We start from the raw sequence: 21,792 nt of genomic DNA on the forward strand, positions 1-21,792 counted from the left end.
CAGTCTCACAGACCTGAAACCCGACGAAGTCATTGCACACTACAGGCTTAAAGGGACAGCCATCATCCGCATCATGACCCACATCGCTCACAGGTTGACGGACCCAACTCAGAGGAGAACCACCATTCCTCCGCTGGCAAAGCTGCTGGCAAAGCTGCACCTGTGGCCTCTGGTACCTTCCAACCAACAACTGCCAGAGTCGGGGGTGTCTCACAGCAAACCCTATCAAAGTTCATCACACCTGTCCTGGATGCCATCATCAGCTTCATAACCCAGTACCTTCACTTCCCCAACACTACGGAGGAACAGCAGGAGACAAAGCTAGGCTTCTACCCCATAGCTGGATTCCTGGCCGTGTTGGGGGCAATAGACTACACACATGTCCCACTTGTGCTCCCTGTGGAAACTGCACACCACTACCACAACATTCCATCAATGTGCTGGCAATAGTGGACCACAGGGGACTATTCACCAATGTCGTTGTAAACTACCCCGGCAGTGTACAAGTTTCCTTCATCTTCTGACAGTCCGTCATCAATCAGCGCTTCCAGGATGGCACATATGGAACAGGACTGCAAGTGCCAAATAAACACATCACACACCTCAAAGCCACCATCACACAACACACAACTGTGGGAATGCATACGTGACCAAACCACGTACAACATGGCAACCAACATGCCCACTTATCAGACACGACAACATCACTCCATGGTGATCCTGGCCTACTCCTGCACACCATACAGCCATGTCATGGCACCACAGCCACACAACAGCTGAACGTGTGTAGATGCAGAGTGCAGCCATGTGCGAAGAATGCAAGTGACTCGTGCATGGGAATGTACCCAACGACAAGTGATGCGTGGATGTGCAGGACAGACCTGGGTATGCCAACCACAGATATGTTCAAGCTAGAGGTGGGCGGAATTTGCGTAATCGCGTTACGCAAATCTCTGCGAAACGGTAAAAATACTCCGCGATTTTTTTTACTGTCCACAATCGCTCACTCATCCGCATCATGACCCACATCGCTCACAGGTTGACGGACCCAACTCAGAGGAGAACCACCATTCCTCCGCTGGCAAAGCTGCTGGCAAAGCTGCACCTGTGGCCTCTGGTACCTTCCAACCAACAACTGCCAGAGTCGGGGGTGTCTCACAGCAAACCCTATCAAAGTTCATCACACCTGTCCTGGATGCCATCATCAGCTTCATAACCCAGTACCTTCACTTCCCCAACACTACGGAGGAACAGCAGGAGACAAAGCTAGGCTTCTACCCCATAGCTGGATTCCTGGCCGTGTTGGGGGCAATAGACTACACACATGTCCCACTTGTGCTCCCTGTGGAAACTGCACACCACTACCACAACATTCCATCAATGTGCTGGCAATAGTGGACCACAGGGGACTATTCACCAATGTCGTTGTAAACTACCCCGGCAGTGTACAAGTTTCCTTCATCTTCTGACAGTCCGTCATCAATCAGCGCTTCCAGGATGGCACATATGGAACAGGACTGCAAGTGCCAAATAAACACATCACACACCTCAAAGCCACCATCACACAACACACAACTGTGGGAATGCATACGTGACCAAACCACGTACAACATGGCAACCAACATGCCCACTTATCAGACACGACAACATCACTCCATGGTGATCCTGGCCTACTCCTGCACACCATACAGCCATGTCATGGCACCACAGCCACACAACAGCTGAACGTGTGTAGATGCAGAGTGCAGCCATGTGCGAAGAATGCAAGTGACTCGTGCATGGGAATGTACCCAACGACAAGTGATGCGTGGATGTGCAGGACAGACCTGGGTATGCCAACCACAGATATGTTCAAGCTAGAGGTGGGCGGAATTTGCGTAATCGCGTTACGCAAATCTCTGCGAAACGGTAAAAATACTCCGCGATTTTTTTTACTGTCCACAATCGCTGTTTGCGTGCTCGGGGTAAATATCTCACGAACACGCATTTGAGAACGCAAACAAGCGAACAATTTTGTGAAGTCGTGGGACATAGATTTTTGGGCAATTTTGCGCTCTCCACGGAACGCGAAATTACCCAAATTCCGCGAGCGGGAGGGAATTTACCGCCCAGGCCTAGTCCAAGCAGACCACAACAGCTGGTGACTGGAGAGTAGTGAACAGTGGATGCAACCATGTCACCTTAGGCCGTGGGTCAGATAGCAGAAATGTCCCTCACAGCGTCCCCCGTGTGTGTGAGCGTAGTGGGCGGGCCCTGAGTATGCCAGGGCTGCGCAAGGGTGTGGACAAAAACCCTGTGTCGCAGAGCGTGGTTCTCTCCCGGAAAGGCCAATGTCACTGACAGGACGGCGCATCGCAGTCCGCCACGAGGCGGACGCCATGAGCAGCGGGGCCTGTAACCCTGTGCACCTGCTGCTCCCCAGGGAACTGATACCCAGACCAGGCCTGTCCGTCCCAGTGCCCCAAGGCCCCACTGCTCACCTGCCGACACCGTCGTCTGTCAAAGAGGGCTCACCACATGCCGGGGTAAGCGCCAAGACCCAGTCCCACAACCTCTGCAGCCTCCGCAGACCAACGCCGGCCCCCACGACGCTGGCCCACATTACTCCTTCCTCAGTGATATACTCCATGGCATCACCTTCGTCACAGTAGGTCCCACATGTGGAACTGTGTCCTGTGTCCTGAATGGCAGTGGCCCCTTGTATGTGGCGGCGGTCACTGCGCCAGACCCCATTTGATCAGTGTGGCATATTTCCATTTGGCAGTCCGGCAACACGTGGTGCCACTAACCCTCTGCGCCATGAGTGACCGTCAGCCTCCGGCAGGACATCATTGGTGTCTGAGCCTGTGGCCTGGGTATTGTCATCTGCTACGTGCAGGTACGTACTTGGTGTCTGGCATGAGTCTGTGGCATTCATATCCTTCATGTTGCCGGACACAGCTGGCATGTGCCCTCTGTAGCATGCCCTGGGGGTACACCTTCCACTGTCTACCGAGACACTCCATGATGAGCCCCTTTCACATCCACGGAAACCTGCATATTACTCGTGACCATACCCCAGTCTACCGCAGGTCAGCGTCCCGTGGCGGTGGTCCTATTTCTAACGCTGTACATCTGGGGCCACTAACACTGTGTGACTCCAGTTATTCCACCTTGTTGTTCTGACATTCCATTTCTGAATGCGTGATGACTGTTGAAGTTGTTGCCAGCACCAGCTACTCCCTGAGGGCTGGCTTACACTCATCCCACACACAGCCAGCACAGGTGTCACTGGATTAGTGGGCCTAAAATCACATCCTGCTGAACCAAGTATTGCCTCTTTTCTCCCTGCACTGTCACAGGTGAACAAGGATATGCACTCTGCCCTTGGATGATGACACCCCTTCGAGACCTAAACACACCCGCCCAGAGGCAGTACATTGCGGCACACATACGCATCAGGGGCATCGTTGAATGCGCATTTGTCATGTTGAAGTCACGTTTCAGGTACCTGGACAGCACTGGTGTGAAACTCCTGTACAGCCCGGACATAGTGTGCAAGATGGACTTCGCATGTTGTGCATTGCACAACAAATGTGTACGCACCAAGGCCCCATGGATCCCAGTTCCAGAAGTACCGGACGATGATGGGGACGATGGAGTAGGTGGCCCTCATCCCACTGCAGCTGCAGCAGGAAAGGCCCGTAGGAACGCCATCATTGACAATTACTTTTCATGAGCAGGTGTCATTGTGGCCATCCCTGGCAATCATGGGACAGTACGAGATGCCCACAAACACAGCATGTGTGAATAAACCATATTTGCAGGTTGCAGGTTGTACTTGTATATTGTCATGTCACAGTTTCCTACTGGGTCAAATGTGATTTGCCATGTCATGCACATTTGTGGCACCAGTTGTGTCCTGTGTTCTGTTGTGGGGATGTTGCTGTTTTTACCAGTATGTTGTCAATGTGGAGGTGCACTTCTCCTTATGTGCGTATTCTGTACGGTGGTTGATTCGCTCGTGCAGCTCTGATTTTTCTGCCACTGGTCCCTTTCAGGCGGTGTGCCCGTCAGTTCTGTGCTTCCACAGTGAAGAGATATTGCAGACTTGGGTGACTTGTGCTCTTTGTCGGGTTGTGCCTCTTGGGCATGGTCTGTCCACAGATTCGCCAATGACGTCAGGGGTTGTTTGAGCCGGTAGTTGTGTCCGGTGTGACCTGCTCCTTTCCAGTTGTGGTCCGCACTCAGCCACCTCAGTGTCGTGCCGTGTACATTGTCATGGTGATTGCACTTCAGCTATGCTACTGGTCATGTTGTGTCTCTAGCATTGTCAGTGTGGCTGATGCATGTGCCTGTTTGCTGTGTTTTGCACGTGTGGGTGTGTTGGTTGTGTGCCTGTTGATGTGTTGTGTTGGTGCCCCTTTGGGCACATGGGGTACGTGGGACTACTTGGTGTTTGTGGGTGTGCGCCATTGTGCACGTCTCCCCCCGCCCACCCACTCCCTGGTCAGTGTATTCTTGGGTGTTCATCCGTGGGGGTTGGGGGGTACATGCTGTCCTCTGCAGTGTCTCTGGGTGCATTCGTTGTACTAAGCAGTCAATGTCCTTTTTGGTTGTCATTTCCATCTGCTGTTCTTGTGCTTTTTCCCGCATTACGCGTGGGGATTGCTGGCCTCGCGCTGGTTGTCACTGTTATTATATTGCGCTTTGACCCATCGTGCCTTTTTCTGCATTGGGTTTTTTGTTTTTATCTCCGTCGCAGTGGTTGTATCGCGGACATTGGCCGCGTTTTCGGGGAACTATTGCATGGTACTGCGGTGTTGTGAATTCCATGTTAACACATGGTTATTTTCGCATGATTGGCTGCGATGTGTAAAGGTGTGTTAGCCTTTTTTGGTGATATTTAGCACACGTTCTTGTGAATATACCCATAAGAGCCCCCCACTTCTTACCATTGGTTGACTTCCCAGTAATTTGTATTTCTTTTGTTTTTATAGGTCAATGGTAGCTGGTTGGCTGGTTTCACTTTGATGGTCTCACTCTAGATGGCTTTGGGAGGATTTTGGTTTCACTACTTTAGATTTCACACACATACAGAGACAGTATCTTCCTATCAAGGGGCTCACATTTTATTTAGACATGACTAAGTAATGTGATTTTACCAAGACACAAGTATCTCAAGTTTCTAGAAATGCATGCCAGAGTGTCACAAACCGACTTGCCTGGGGCAGTGCCTTTCCAAAGTCTTCCATTCAATAATGTTATTTTTTTGCTGAAGTCGTAATAAGATTTCTGTGCAGACAGTGTTCGATGATGGTAGGGTGGATTCTGATATCTTCTAGACTGCAAACGTTATGTTTTTGTGCAGGCAGTTTTTCTCTTTGTCTCTGAATTCACTGAATTTTGGTGCTTTATCACTCCTTATGTGTTGAACTCTGTTGTCCAAAATCGAATATGTGAATGTGTGGGTTAAATGGAGTGTTCTGCCTTCATTAGTACACCAAAGGCACATTTCCAGAGTGTGGTAAACTAACCTTCTGTCATTCTATTCTATGACATGCATGTCGATGTCAATTTTACTATTTGAACTGTGCTAAAATACTATGTAAACACTGTCACAAACATAATAATTACATGGAGAGGGCATGGTTCTATGGCCAAAGCTGTCCACTTTAGAATTGGAGAACCAGGTTCGAATCTCGCCGTTGGCTCAAAATCCTGTGACACCTAATCTGTCCCGGCCTAAAAAATGAATGTGACCTTGAGTAATGGAACTGCTGCTGGTCATGCAAAGAATTCCTTAGAATCGAGTTCACGGTACATAAAACCCGAAAAAAATAAAGGAAAGTTGGCAGAGGGTCAGGCATATTTTGTAAATCGGCCCATTCTCCTGGTGGCTTAAGGGACGGTGGTGGTGACAAGAGCATGAAAAAGGTCTCTAGGCAAGACAGAATACACTTTTTCTTTTCCTCTGTCCCTTTCTTGGGGCAGAGGGGGACGCTGAGTAACATGTGCCCCAAAGAACAAGCTCAATTTATACATAAAACAAAAACTGGCAAAGCCAATATGTTGCGCTTTCGCATAAATGGGACCTATTGGCCTTGCCAATGCTTGTTATTCCTGCTTGGTAACTTTGCCACTTTTTTCATATCTCACTCATGCTCATTCTCGCTCCATTTTCTGCGTGTTTCTTTCTTAATCGGCGTTTAAATCAGATGATGATCAATAAGTGAGGGACCCAAAAAAACGAGTGCCAGTGCACGCCATATGCAACAGCCTGCAAAAATTAAGCATTGCCTACTGTAATATATAATTCTCAAAGCATTGTGGCCAACGCGCTTATATATCACATTGTTACAAGTGTGCTATTGCTGTTAGAAAACCTTTATCATTCAAACTGTGGAATGCTTTCCGTAGCAGGGGTACCACTTAAATTCCTATGCATCTTCCCTCTCGTGAAAGTAACGAGTTAAGACTCATTAAAAAATGTTGCAATCAAGAATTGACAATCTGTGTTGGGATAATGACGCCCTGAGCGCCGAGATGGGCTTTGCATTGCCTTGTGCCAATCAGTGTTTATTGTAGTATTAACAGATAACCCCTGCTGTGTTAGAGCCCACTAATCTCCCTGCAACTGGAATGTTACAAGTTAATGAGTGTTTTGTTGTTTCCAACATACAACTCATAGAATGCCAATGACAGCAGAGTGGCATCCATCAGCCAAACAGGAAACAAACTAGCCCTAAAATTGTAGTCATTTGAATGCTCACTGGACACGCAGCCATCTCTGCAGTTAAAGAGCCATAACTAGTTTCACTGTTGTGAAGGAGCAACAATAAATCATGAAGAACAAGTAGGCTGCTAGGCAAGATTTGACATTGTTTGCTGAAATGTGCACAGTCCCCAAGCGCCTGGAGGTTATTTTCTACCAAACTCTTCTATGTATCTTTGTTTCTGGATACTCTGACGTTAGGCTAGGCCTCACAGTTTCTCTGTTCTTTTATTGAGGATACTGAGCCAGCTACTTTCTTGTGCTGCACTGTGCGTTGTGGCCTCTCTAGCAGTACTCCCTGTCACAGTATGCTGCAGAACCTGGCATGTTATTAGATCTGTCATGTAGCAGAGCCTGCTCTGTCTGGCACTAACTCTTGTCAAGCTGGCCTGCAGAGCATGGCCTCTACAAAACTTCCTGGTTTCTGTTTGTCCCTATCACTCATCGTTGAAATATCAGGCCCCTCGAGGTCAATCATGTAAGGAGAGTTAAAGCCTAGATTTCCTTTCTATCTTCCACATTGATCAAGGCACAAACCATAACAGCTCTAGAATTACACCTTGTTACGTTTTTCTGCAGAGCCTATATTGTCTTTGTTTCTATCCTGAAATACTGGGCTGCAGAGTCTAGCATCTCAAGGACAAACCGTTTTTAGACTGGTTTCCAAAGCCTTGTGTGTCTATCACCAGAGCTAGCCATTGCTCACAATACACCATAGAATATGTACCGGCCTGCTTTTATATATATTTTCAAGAACTCTTTTATTGACAGTAAAGTAAAAAACAAATACAAAGCATAATTGTGCACTGACATTCTTTTTGGTTGTACAAACATTTCAACTTTCCTGGTAATAATTCCTCTCCATTACATAACTCAATCAACATTGGTGAGGGATAAAGACCTGATCGCTACTCCACCAGGCCAGTGGAGGCAAAGTCATTACAAATGTATCCCCTGTAGACATTCCCTTTTCCCCAGATTTCCCCTCATTTTTGGGCGCAACCCTATCCCTCATATATCACCCTCTCAGTCAACATACAACCGTCCATGTCGTGTTTTCAGTCCCCCAACTGTGGTGTCTGTTCTGCCCCCATAATTGCGCTATATTGTGTTTTGCAACCAACAGTTCCAAGATCCACCATATCTGTTCCATGCGGTTCAGGTCTGTTGCACTCCAGATGTTGAACAGACACCATTTTGCCGAAGCAGTCATAGCACACTCAGTTACTTCACTCATACAGGCCAAGACTGCTGTCCAGAAAACTTGTAGTGCTGGGTAGTCCCAGACAATGTGATCAAATGTACCAACTTGCCCACATCAATGCCAACAACCCTCTGTCATTGTCCATATTCATTTTGACCAGGGTTGTCTGGGCATAATAGGACTGATGTAGCAGTTTTAGTTGGACTAAATGGAAACCCACCCATAAGGCCACTTCCCTCGGGAATGCCAACATCTCTGCTTATTCGCCATCTTCCATCTCTTCTAGATCTTGAGCCAATCATTCCCTCGGATGTTTCAGGGCATGGGGTATGATATTAATAACTTTTTGTATGTCGAGAATGTGGCTTTCCGTGGCATACATTTGTCCAAAAGCGGGTCCTCCAGAGGTGAAGACTCAGGGAGCTCTGCTACCTTCAGCAACACTACCCTGAGTGGTGTCATATCTGGAAATAGCGATAAATCTTAGTAGGGGCCAGCTAATAGTCATGCTGAAGATCAACCCATGAATGAACATTCCCATGGGGACCAGAGGTCCCCAACTCAGGAAAGGCCAATTAGGTCTCACTTATCTAGACCTGGCTGCACTCCCAGGGATGCCAACTGAACTGTGCCCAATATGGGTGTAGTTTGCATGAGTGTATCCTTCCAACCCAGGGCTCTCATGTCTGTGTGCCAGTGAGAAATCATGGTTGCTGTTGGGCTGTAGAAGGTTGTGTTCTTAATTGTGGCATTGAAAGCCCAGAGGTATCCCCACAGCTGCATTATCAGACTGTCCAATCATATTGCAGGCTTGTCGGGTTGAGAATACGCAGCTGTTGATGGTAGTGAGTTGTGCAGCCCAGTAATACTTCTGAATAACAAGCAGGGCTATCCCACCATTATACCAACCCCTGGTGAATTTTCATGTTGCAGGCCTTGTTGGGCCCCCATACCAGAGCAGTGGTCTAGTTTTCCTGTCAATGGCTTTGAAGTATGAGCTTTGCACCGGATAAGGTCTGTTTTGCAGAGCATAGAGAAAGCGGGGCAGGGACATCATTTTAAAGAGGGCGGCACTGCCAAGGAGCAACAGGGGCACAGACCTCCAGTGCCAAACCACAGCTATTTAGTGGTGGTGAGAGATTTTTACTTAAACACAGGTCCGGATCTGTAGTTATGTATATATCTATGTAGCAAAACCCATCTGTAGCGATGGTAGCCTCAAAATCATGGGGCAGTCATATCACCCAGCCCTTCTAAAGATAAATGAGAGACTTTTTCCATTTAATAGTGTAACTGGAGTAGAGATCAAAGTTGGTCCTAATCTGCATCAATCTATTAAGTGTATTGACAGGGTCTGTTACATACAGCAGAATGTCATCAGCGTACAATTCGATTTTATTTTCCCATTGATCATTTCACTGCAGACCTCGAACCAAGACGTCTTGCCTTACCCAGGCCATCAGTGGCTCAAGTATCTGGGTGAAAATCAGCGGTGACAAGGGACAATCCTGGCGGGTGCCTTGCCGAAGTACAGACACAAGTGATTGCCTTCCATTTACTTTCACCTGTGCCAACGGATCTGTGTTTAGTAGTCTCACCCATTTGGTGAAGCACGGGTCAAAGCCCAGCCTGACTAAGACCTCGAACATATAGGCCCATTCTACAGTGTCAAATGCCATTCTGGCATCTAACAAGTGCAATAAGGCATTTTCTTGAAGACTGCTCGCTTGACACAACACACCATGAAGGCGTCTGAGATTTAGAGTGGCACTTCAGCAAGGCAAAAAACCCAATTGGTCTGGGTGAATCAAGATGGTGATGCCTTGAGTATTCGAGAGTCCAACACCTTGGTCAGAATCTTAACTTCAGCAGTTAGGAGTGATATTGGCCGGAAGGAGGCACAGTCCTCATGTGGTTTCCCTTCTTTATGATTGTAATATGGAAATATTGGGTAAGTGGGACTTTACTAAAGATTGTGCTAGGCAGATCCAGAAGCTTAATACCATGGGTGGCAAACCTATCCCACGAAAATATTATCTACAAGGACAAGGCACTTTCGAACAGGAAAGATTTTGTTATTTTATGTATTGAAAAGAAATAGACAGGAGTTCATTATGAGACAGAGACTTTTGCTACCCAAATATTTAACAAAATTCCATAAGGGCTCTTACTTTGGGAATCTGCACTGCCAAAGTATGAATGTGCATTTCTTAAAATGCTTCAAAAAATCTTTGTCAGGCCTTTTCCCCTGTTCCCCAATTTTGTAGTTGGAGATCGAATCAATATCAAATATGAGCAGTGGAGTAACAAAAGCCCCCACAGCCCCTGCGGCGCCTGGATGCTCTGGCGCTCTAGTGGCTCCCTTCAGCACTGGCAGGTCCCTAGCCTGGGTGCTCCAGATTGGGTCAGGAGCATAAAACGGCACCATGGTTTAATGCACAAGTAGCGTCCCTAAGGAAAAACTGCAAAAAAATTAAAAGCGAACAGAGGAAGACTTATGATACACAACCTAAAGTCAGGAATAAGGCAGCCATCAGACTTTACCATAATAGTATTAAAGATGCTCAGGCAAAGATTTTTAAGCAAAAGATTAGACAGGCTCAGAATTCATTGAAAGAACTCTTTAATGTGGTCAACTCCCTAACTCATGACAACTATATCGCTCAGGCTACGGAGGAAAGATGTAATGATCTAGCCACTTACTTCCTCAAACAAGTCATGGATATCTACAACTCCTTCCAGACCGGGAGTGAGACATCGACAGGTCAGAAAAGAGATCAGGTTCATATCTCCTCCACGCCTGTCCTCAATCGCTTCCCACTCACTAACATAAATGACCTGAGATCTCTGATGGATAAGGTTAAATCAGGCTCACCATTAGATCCTGCCCCACCCTATGTTCTTAACAAGGTCACAGAGGTTCTGCTCCCGACACTAGTCAAAATTGCTAACCTCTCATTAGAGGCTGGCAAAGATACAAGATCTTGGAAACATGCAATAATTAGACCATTGTTACAAAAATCCAATTCAGACCCTGCTCAATTAGGGAACTATCATCCTATCTCACTTTCCCCATTAATTGGCAAATCATTAGAGAAACATGTAAATGGAGCGCTGACTGAGTTTCTGGAAATGAACCAATGCTTCCATCCCACACAGATGGGCGTTTGTGCACAGCACAGCAGAGAATCAGCACTCCTAGCAGTGGTAGAAGAATTAAAAATGACTCTGGACCAAGGAGGTTCAGCCGTATACTACTACTTGACCTTAGTGCGGCATTCAACACTGTGGACCATTCTATTCTGCCAAATTGACTGCTGGATCTCGATATTCAAGATAAAGCCCTGGAGTGGATTTCATCTTTTTTGAAGGAAACAACTTTTTCAGTTATGGAAGCTAACCTTTTCTCTAAGATCATGCCACTGACCTATGGGGTGCCACAGGGCTCCTTGCTCAATCCCACATTGTTTAATATCTACTGGGGACCACTAGCATGGATAGCCCAAGAGTTTGGTATCTCTATGATATCATATGCAGATGGGACACAGCTGGTGGTTTCTCTGGACCCAAGAGCCAATGGTGAATCTGATAGTTTAGCACCCTGCCTGGAAAGGGTTGTGGAATGGACGACAAACAGCTTTCTGAAGCTGAGCGGGAACAAAACGGAGCTGATGGTCCTTGGAAACAATGCGGTTCCCAGACCTCTGATCAGTTGGCCTAACTGTCTAAGTAGTCCACCAACTCCGAATGAGACTATAAAAAATCTTGGCTTTTGGCTTGACAGGGAATTAACAATGTACACCCAAGCCAAGAAACTCACAGGCACTTGTTTTGGGTTACTCAGAATGCTCTGCAAAATACTGGAGCATATTCCAGTGCACCTCAGAAAGACAGTGATCCATTCCCCGGTCACATCACGTCTTGACTTTGGAAATTCCCTCTATCTGGGGGCACCAAAATATGTAATCAGAAAACTGCAGGTTATCCAGAATGCTGCAGTAAGAAAACTGTGCAAGGTCCCAAAACAGGAACCAGCCGGGAATAATCTAAAGGCTCTACACTGGCTTCTGATTGAGGCTAGAGTTAAATTCAAGGCACTTTGTCTGACACATAGAGCCATACACAACAAGGGCCCCAGTAAAATCAGAGACCTGGTGAGCCTTTATGTCCCAAACAGAAGCCTTTGATCCCGCTCTGAATGGCTATTAAAAGCCACCAGAATTAAGAGAGCCAGATGGGGAGGTAGATCTTTTGCACATCTGACACTAAAGCTGTGGAATTCTCTTCCACATGAATTTAGATTTCTGGAAACAGAATCACTTTCCGAAAAATTATTAAAACCCGGCTGTTCCATCAGTACCACTAATTCCCTTCTAACTTCTGGATTATGTCAGTCTCCTAGCCATGGGAAGTCCTTGTGCAGCTACGTGCTCTATAAATCTCTTGAACATAAACATGGGCCCCCCCTGCATGTACTTTGCAGAGGGCCCCCTCAAGTTTTGTTATGCTGCTGGATTTGAGATTGGACGTTGTCCCTCCAAAGCAGGACATTGTGTACTCCATCTGTGACAAGAAAGTACCCTTCCACCCATCTAGACTCTATGGTTTACTTAGGTTGAGAAGTCACGCCCTAGCTTAAAATAGCTAGAAACAACTAGGGATGGCTCTAATCAGTAAGGCTGAGCCTTATAAACAATACAACAGAAGAGAAAAGCCAATACTGATACTGTAACTCATATACCAATACATCATCCAAATTAAGAATTCTATTCAAGACTGGGAAGTGCTATTTAATAGCTATTTATTCAACAAAGTTTGTTGCAAGGTACATTGGATTAACCTTAGTACATCATGTCAATTATAAATTGATAACAATAATGAAAAAAGGACACAAAACCAGATAAAATCTCGATCATACAATCATACAATCACTAATCATGCATATCACGGTCATCCCACTAACATTCATACATTCATACAAGATACTTCACACAAACTGGGGAGTTCAGTGTACCAGTGTGGAGAGTAATAGATCTGCTATGTACTCAGCGAAAAATCAAAATAGTTTTTTTTAACAATACACTTCTTACAATTCCATTAGATCAACTTTTGAGGGTTTCAACAGAAGTGAATGTGTAGTTGTGAATCCCGGTGTCACACAGTTAAACACCAGAATAACAATAGCAGACCAAGAAAAGGCCTACGCGTTTCGAATCCCCAACACTCTTGGGGATTCTCCTCAGGGCCAAGCAACTCTGGAAAAAAGGAAAAGAAAACCTATGTAAAATGGTTTTGTGACATAAGAACACTAGGGAGCACTACAACACCTCGAGTCACACAGCTTATCACAATCAGTAAATCCAAAGGAACAAATACCTGGCAGAAGAGTCCTGCAGTCATTTAAATAAACAAAATCAAAGGAAAAAAAGTGTAAAGAAAGTTAATCAATAATGTGACCTAAAGAGAAGCTCATTTTCGAATCATATGGAATAGCCTGCGGAGATTACCTCTCAGTGGAAGTGGCGTGTCCTAGATGGCAGTAAGTATGTAGGTGGCTGCCGGGGGGACCTAAAAGGCAGGGTGCATAATTATTGTCAGATCGTTTGTAAGCAGGAAAGGCACTCGAAATACAGAGCGGTGCGAGGGGGTCTTACCGGGAAGTCCCGAGACCGCGGGCTGCTAATGGTGACTGTAGTCAAGCTGTCAGAAGTCCGGCTTGAGTATAGATGAATAAAGCAGTCGCCTTGCTGAAATGAAAGGAGGCGGGGTAAATAGGGACGAGTTGGTGGCGGTAAAAAGAGTCTTGCTTCAAGGCTAAACCGCTCGAAAGTTGATTAGGGAACTTGACTTACCGGGACAATTAGCTTATTGTAGGCCGCGTAGAAATCCGTCGGCGTTCTAAATCGCGCTTATCTCTAACGCATGCGCAGTAGGTGTCTATCGGCGTCACGGGAAAGCTCTGATTTAAAGGGGAGGGCCAAGCCCAAATGTGACGTGCGGGGGGCAGGCATCACGGATACATGGTTCCTTGAACCCATTAAACACCCTGTAAAGGAAATAAATCATGGGCTTAAAAAAAAAAGGTCGTTGTTATGACGCCCATTTGGGGCAAGTGAAACCAGGGGGGGAAAACATTTAAAAAAAAAAAAGGGGGTAACATGAGTTTCAGAATGGAGGGACACATTTTTTACAGTTTTTAGATTTCGGACAATTCATTAAGTCCTGTCACGGCCGTGTCGAACTTAACAATAAGGTGCCCTCTCTTTTCGATAATTTAAGATCCCAATCGCCGCCGCGTGGATCTTTCTCAACTTTTGATATAACGGTCCATTTTAGATAGTTTATTTGATGGTGACATCGATTCCAGTGATTTACAAGTGGCGCTGATTCAACTTTATTCTTTATTCTTGATTTATGTTGTGCAATTCTATTGCGGATTTCCTGATTGGTCTTTCCAATATATAGAAGTCCACAAGGACATAATACTCCATAGACCACAAATTTGGACTTACAATTACGGAATGTGTCGTGTTTCCACGAAATGCCATTGTGTTGGAATAATGTTCCTTCAACAGTCAAGTCACAACACAGGCAGGTGCCACATTTATGGTGGCCTAGAATGGGAGTCAAACCCATCATTTGTCTTAATGTCGGTTGTGCTTCTTTTTTGGTTGCTGCTCTTACCACATAATTGGCTATACTATTCTCCTTTTTGAAAGCAAACAACGGTGGTACATGTAGGGTTTCATCCACATTTTTGGCCAAATGCCAATTTTGTACGATGATCTTTTTTAGTTTATTGGCATTAGGGCAATAGGTGGTGACACATACTTGTCGTTTTGACTTGGGTTTACTTTTACGCTCAAGCAAACATTCTCTAGGTGTCCACCTAGCCTGTTTCATCGAGTTACGAACTAACTTTCTCGGATAGCCACGGTCGCATAATTTGGATACCAGATTATCTGCATGAACTTAAAGTCCTCATTTAATGAACAATTTCTACGGACACGTAGAAATTGCCCGTAAGGCAAATTTTCTTTTAAACTCCTGGGGTGGTTACTGGAGAAGAGCAAAGCCTTGTTGCTATCCGTAGGTTTAATGAATAGTGATGTAGCCAATTTGCCTTCAATCGGGAATACCTCAACATCCAGGAATGCTATTTTATTCTCTGAGTGGGATATGCTGAACTGTATATCTGGTGTTCTTGCGTTCAGCCAATTGAAGAACTGAAAAAGTTTTTCTTCCCCTCCCGTCCAAATCATAAAAACGTCATCTATAAAACGTAGCCACGGTGCGACGTGTTCTGCAAAGGGGTTATTCTTGTGAACGTAGGTGTCTTCATATAAGGACATAAATAACACCGCCAGCTCTGGGGCAAAAGGACACCCCTTAGCCACTCCTTTGACTTGGAGGTAGAATTCATTTCTAAAGCAAAAATAGTTCTTTTTGAGAGTGAAGGATGCTAAATCCACTAGAAATTGTGTGGGCACTTGAACTGGCCTAGGTCTTAAATCCAGGAAATGTGCGAGCACTGACACTGCTTCATCCTGAGGTATTTGGGTATAAAGGGATGTCACATCTAGTGTGACCAACAAATCATTTCCCTTATTAAAATGAACCGTTTCCAATTTATTGATGAAGTCTGTCGTATCTTGCAGATACGATGATACATGATCCATAAATTGCTTCAAAAAACAATCGACATACTTGGCTATTGGCTCAAGTAGAGAGTCACATCCTGCCACAATTGGTCTTCCAGGTGGCTTGGTTTGATCTTTGTGGACCTTAGGCAGAATATAAAATAAAGGTACCTTAGGATGTTTATTTTGTAGGTACTCAAGTTCTTTAGGTCCCAAGAAACCTTTTTCGAAACCTTCTTTTAACATGGGAAATAGCAGGTTTTGTAATTCTGCTGTCGGGTCCTTTCCAATCTTGCGGTAGCATAAAGGGTCATCGAGTTGCCTCATGACTTCGGCGGTATAATCGGTGGTGTCCCAAACAACGATTGATCTGCCTTTATCCGCTTGTTTGATGGTAACTGTAGTTTCGCAAAGTTGTTAAGGCGTTGGTTTGTTCCTTCGAAATGTTAAATTTAACAAACTTCCTTTGCTTCTCCATCTCAGAGATGGCCGAGAGTACAGTTTTTTCAAATATGATAATTTCTTTAGGTATTTTATTGCCTGGTGGGCAAAATGTAGATTTTTTACGAAGTCCTGTGACTTCAGAAGGTATGGAAGATCGATTCTCGGAAAAAACATAGTCAACCGTAACTTACGGCAAAACTCTATGAATTCGGTCTTCATTTTTACTAAATCAGTTCTCTTAGATGGCACAAATGAAAGTCCTTTGGCCAAGACACTTTCCTCATCCTTAGTTAGGATTCTTTTTGATAAATTGAAGATAGGGGATACCGCTAGTTTTTGTAGTGTTGGCGGCGAGTTGTCATTTCTCATGGCTGTGTATACCTTACTCTTGCTCTTGATCATGTTTGGCCTCTCCCCAAAAAAGAATTTGACGATTGTGCCTGGGGTTGTTGGTTTTGATTCCATGTCCGATTCCTATTTGGTCTACTGCTGCTGTTATCACTATCTCCACCAGAAGAGGATGTGTCAGAAAATGTAATAAATTTATTGCGGGATCTACCCCGATTATGCAGTAGAAAACGTCTAGAGTTCGTTTTAGTATAAAAATCAGCTTGTAAAAAGGGATATACGTTGTCAAGAGAACATTTTTTTTTGTCTTTTTCAAACTGATTAGATTTCTGTGTGATGGTATAATCTCTGAATTCTTGGATCTCTTTATCTACTTTATCCAATAGAGCTTTAGCATCTGTTATCACCTGGTTATTATTTATTTCTGCTTCCAGTTTAGCAATTTCCTCGAGTTCGTTTTTTTAAATCCTTGCTGCTGTTTCAACAGTAAGGACCATAAGGTTCCTACTGCACTTGGTCTCAATATAGCTAAATCCTTTCTTAAAAAGGGGATCCTCCGTGAAGATTACCAGAATGTTTTTTATTTGCAATCCACCTGGAATGGTGCCCTCTCGTAAGTGCTGTAGTAGGAGGTGGCCGTGTAAATCGGTTCTAATCTGTTTTTTCTTTAACCGTAGTAATTTGTCCGATTCATTCTGTGAGGTAGCAGATACACTGAGGGAAACTGAAGTGAATATCGGTGGAGCGCTCAGAAGGTTCTTGATGTGGTCTTCACTATAGCTTTAAATAGGTCATACGAACATATTACAGATGTTTGCAATAAAGATAGAATGTATGATCAGATTTATATTTAAACCTTATTTTATGCCTAGTAATAGTGTCCACACTGACCTACATCATCCGATTGGAAGAACGCCCTCATTCTTAAGGTTGATCCCACCTGTTTATGTCACACAGTTGAGGAGCAGGTCCCATGATGAAGAATGCTGCCTTGTCATCCTTGAGTTTCTCACTTCAAGAGCACCTGGGGAGTATTGATAAGGCAGTTTGCCACCATCTAATTCTGAAGAATTTGAAAGCACTTTCCAGTTTATGGGTATCATTAACAGATTAAATTTCAGATAAACATGTCTGTATATTAGTGAATGAAGATGCTTGGCTTCTTCATCACAATTCTTAACAGCGTAGGATCAAGATGATACAAGAGGAGTAACGGAACTCGCAAGGACACTGCAAGTGATCCACGTCAGGTGTGAGGAAGATGTCCCTATTCTAGCAAACTGTTTGTGGTGTTAGAATTGAGGTGAACTAACTAAAAAGATAATTTCAGGGGGAAACAGCCTTTACTACGCAGCCAGAACTATGCAGTACCATTACAACGCGGGCAATACAACAAACATGTTTTTACCAAGAATTCCATGACCATGCAAGTCGTTCCTTGCATTAGGAAACATGTTGTTGGTTTTCAAATCCATCACCTCTTCTGTTGCTCAGAGTGGAGTTGGAATAGTGATATATACTATTCCAAAGTCCATCCCTTTCCTAAGGCAAATCGTTGTAACAACTTGCGTGGTAATCGAATATGTGGTAACACTGCACTAGCTGTATTGTAATGGCATGCATAGTTAAAGCATGCATGATTGTGTCATACCTCCAATTTCAGGACATAGAGGAATCGCTCTAGATTGTATTGAAGAGCACTGAGAGAACCATATGGATGAGGAGAGAACTGTCACCCTTGTCCAATATGCAGTGTATATCGTAAAGTGGAATCCACATGCTTATGAGGCTAATAATTTCAACGAATAGAAGAAGCTGCGCCGAGAAACATATTTTCACTCCCTTTGTTGTGCCACTGGAAGCTGAGACATATCGTTGGTTTTCGAGTTTATTTTGACCCTATTTTTAAGGTTTCTATCAAAATGCCATTCTCGGAGAGAAAGATTTATGAATTAGCACCACACCTCAAAAAGAATACCTTTGGCCTCCAACTTAAATTTGATAGTCCAGCATGTAATTTTTCATTTCTCGTGGTATGAAACCTGGAAAAATATTTGATAGGAGTCCCTATGGACCTCAGGTTAATATCTGTCACAAAACAGTCTGTCAAGAATGGTTCTTCTGAGAGAGTCGGTTACAAAAACACTTGCTTATATGTGTGTTTTCAATGAATGTTCTATATCTATTCTAACTGAAAACATTCATGCCTTGTCTCTCAACATCAGGGAGACGTAAAGAAATAAGCACACTGCTCTGCATTGACCATTGACATACGTCTTTGTGATAGAAGCAGAAGAAAAGATTATTTTTGGGGAGAATTCAAAATCTAAAGGCCATGTTCGGTAAGGTTCACTAGACAGGCACTAAGAAAAAGAGGATATTTGCCCACCTTGGAGGTGTTGAAGTCGAACATATCCCTTGTTCATTACAACCTAGCAGTGTGTGCCCATCTGAGCAGTGTGATTCATCAGTGGTTTTTCTCACCAGCAGAAGTCACCGCTCAGCTGCAAAAAGTGCAGGAGGAACCACGTTTACATGCAGGAGTGCTCTTTGCTCCTTACACCCCTGGACTCGAATATTAGTTTAGCATTATGGAGCAAATGGCGAAATGCACACAACAGCCTGAAGGAGATCTGAACTTTGCTGGTTTATGTCTAAACTGTGCTCATGGGGAACACGCAAAGTCTTTCTGAAACCTATCCGACGCCAGCTGGCTCTACTGCAACCATCTGTTCAGGGCTCCAAATAACACTCCTAACCAAGTGAAGGCACTTTCCAATTAGTGATAGCGGAGAACCAGGTAGAAATGGGTCTCTGTGTGGTCAATATATTGTCTATATTATGGGTCATATCATGGTATTTCTCCATCAAAATTAATTTAATAATTCTGCCTGTGTTCTACAAGAAACACACAAAAGGTGATGGGAGGCTGCTTGCAATAAGTCTAACCACTGGCAATAGATCCGGGTAGCACTCCAACCCATCGTTCTTTTGCTCACCATGCCACCTCAGTTTGGACACAGACATATGCAAATCAGTCTTGGCCCTGCTACAATGGGAACAGTCCAAGCCCACCTCCAAAGCCAGGTCCTCCCTGGACCGAAAGATAAGTAACCCAGGACCAGCTCTGTCCTTCCAATTTGTTCTACCCCCAAGAGTCTGATCTGTGAGATTTTAATAAAATAAATCTTTGCCATTTTTCTGAATGTTAAGTATTTTAAACTCAAACGTTTTGGAAACACACCCATTTACAGCATCGTCACACTCAAGAAGACAACTGAAATTATTTTCTTAGTCCATCATGCATGAAAACGTTTCTATGGTGATGCACCGTTACATCGCAACTTTTACAACGGGAGTCTTTTACAACGGAACTTTTACAACGCAGGATCCATTACATCGGATGCCATTACAACGCATGGCATTACATAGCAGATGCTATTACAACGCATGGCATTACATCGTAAGTATAGGTAAGTATTTAATTTTTTTAAATTTTATTAATATTAATTATAATTAAATATATTTATTTATGTTTTTTAATATTATTAATTTATTATTTATTATATTAATTAAAATAATTTTTAAAATAAGTACAGGTGTACAGGGGTGTTTTTAGGTTTCAGGGTAGGGTTTGGGTTTTGGGGTACAGGGGTGTTTTTAGGTTTCAGGGTAGGGTTTGGGTTTTGGGGTACAGGGGTGTTTTTAGGTTTCAGGGTAGGGTTTGGGTTTTGGGGTACAGGGGTGTTTTTAGGTTTGGGTTTTGGGGTACAGGGGTGTTTTTAGGTTTCAGGGTAGGGTTTGGGTTTTGGGGTACAGGGGTGTTTTTAGGTTTCAGGGTAGGGTTTGGGTTTTGGGGTACAGGGGTGTTTTTAGGTTTCAGGGCAGGGTTTGGGTTTTGGGGTACAGGGGTGTTTTTTGGTTTCAGGGTAGGGTTTGGGTTTTGGGGTACAGGGGTGTTTTTTGGTTTCAGGGTAGGGTTTGGGTTTTGGGGTACAGGGGTGTTTTTAGGTTTCAGGGCAGGGTTTGGGTTTTGAGGTACAGGGGTGTTTTTAGGTTAAATTAAATTAATTATATTATATTAATTACATTTCTTAATTAAAATAATTAAATTAAAGAAATTATTTTAATTAATTTAATTACAATAAAAAAAAATTTAAATTAAATTAATTTCATTATAATAATTAAATACAATTAATTACAATTTTTATTAAAATTAATTTAAATAAATAGATTTAAATTTATTAAATAAAATTAATTACTATTTTAAAATGTATTTTAATTCAATTAATTAAATTAAATTAATTAAATTAACTTAATTACATATTTTATACTTACCTATACTTACGATGTAATGCCATGCGTTGTAATAGCATCTGCTATGTAATGCCATGCGTTGTAATGGCATCCGATGTAATGGATCCTGCGTTGTAAAAATTCCGATGTAACGGAATGCGTTGTAAAAAACCGCGATGTAGTGACACCAATCCGTTTCTATTGAAGAAGCATAAGAAAAATATACAGTTATGGAGAATTGCAAAATATTTGTAACACTCTCGGCAGAAAGAAAGAAATACATTATCTGTGATATTTCCAAGTTAGCCAATGAAGAGGATCTGTGACATGAAATGAATTCGTACTTGTATAGCGCACTTAAACCCTGAGGTGTCTTGGCGCTGTATGCATACCGCTGTGGAACCCTTCCTGGCTTTTCCCTGTGAAATGCCCACTCCTGGACACCCCCAAGGTGAAGCCAGGCCTCCCAGTAGTGTTGGGGAGATTAAGAAAGCAATTGCCCAGAGTTCGAACCATGATTAGAATAGGCACCGAGGCGAGAATTATCAGGTCCGAGGAAATTGAGCCCAAGACCCAGCGAGGCAGGAATTGAACCCTGGTCCCAGACCAGACCTCTGCATTAGGGTCTCTAACCATTGAGCCACACTTCTCCACCTTACGATAGGCTCAACAGATGTGTAGGAAATGTAGCTATATGATTCTTTCATCTTTCTCTAAATCCTGAATCCGATCTCTATCACCAGTAGGAAAAGCACCATGTCCATAATATTCATACAGGCACATATATTACTTTACTACCTTTTCATAAGTCAGGCCATGTTAAAACATAAATATGTATGGCATTGCTAGATTCAAGATATTAAAACAAAACCGTGGTTGGTAGTCCTAAAATGATGTGTCTGAATGAGAGGAAATGTTCGTCTAGTCTGTGGTGTTTGGAGTAAGTAAAACCGTCAATTCGAGTGCCTTGAATGAAAATTAGTACAGTCAGACTCTCTCTAGGCCATTCGTATGCTGCAAGTCTGGCACTCATGTCCAAAAATGCAAGGAAGGTCCAGGGGTCCTGGTCCTGGATGGTATTGCCTACATATGTTTTTAGTAGATGG

Source organism: Lissotriton helveticus, chromosome 12 (genome assembly GCF_964261635.1).
Source record: "Lissotriton helveticus chromosome 12, aLisHel1.1, whole genome shotgun sequence".
Classification (NCBI taxonomy): domain Eukaryota; kingdom Metazoa; phylum Chordata; class Amphibia; order Caudata; family Salamandridae; genus Lissotriton; species Lissotriton helveticus.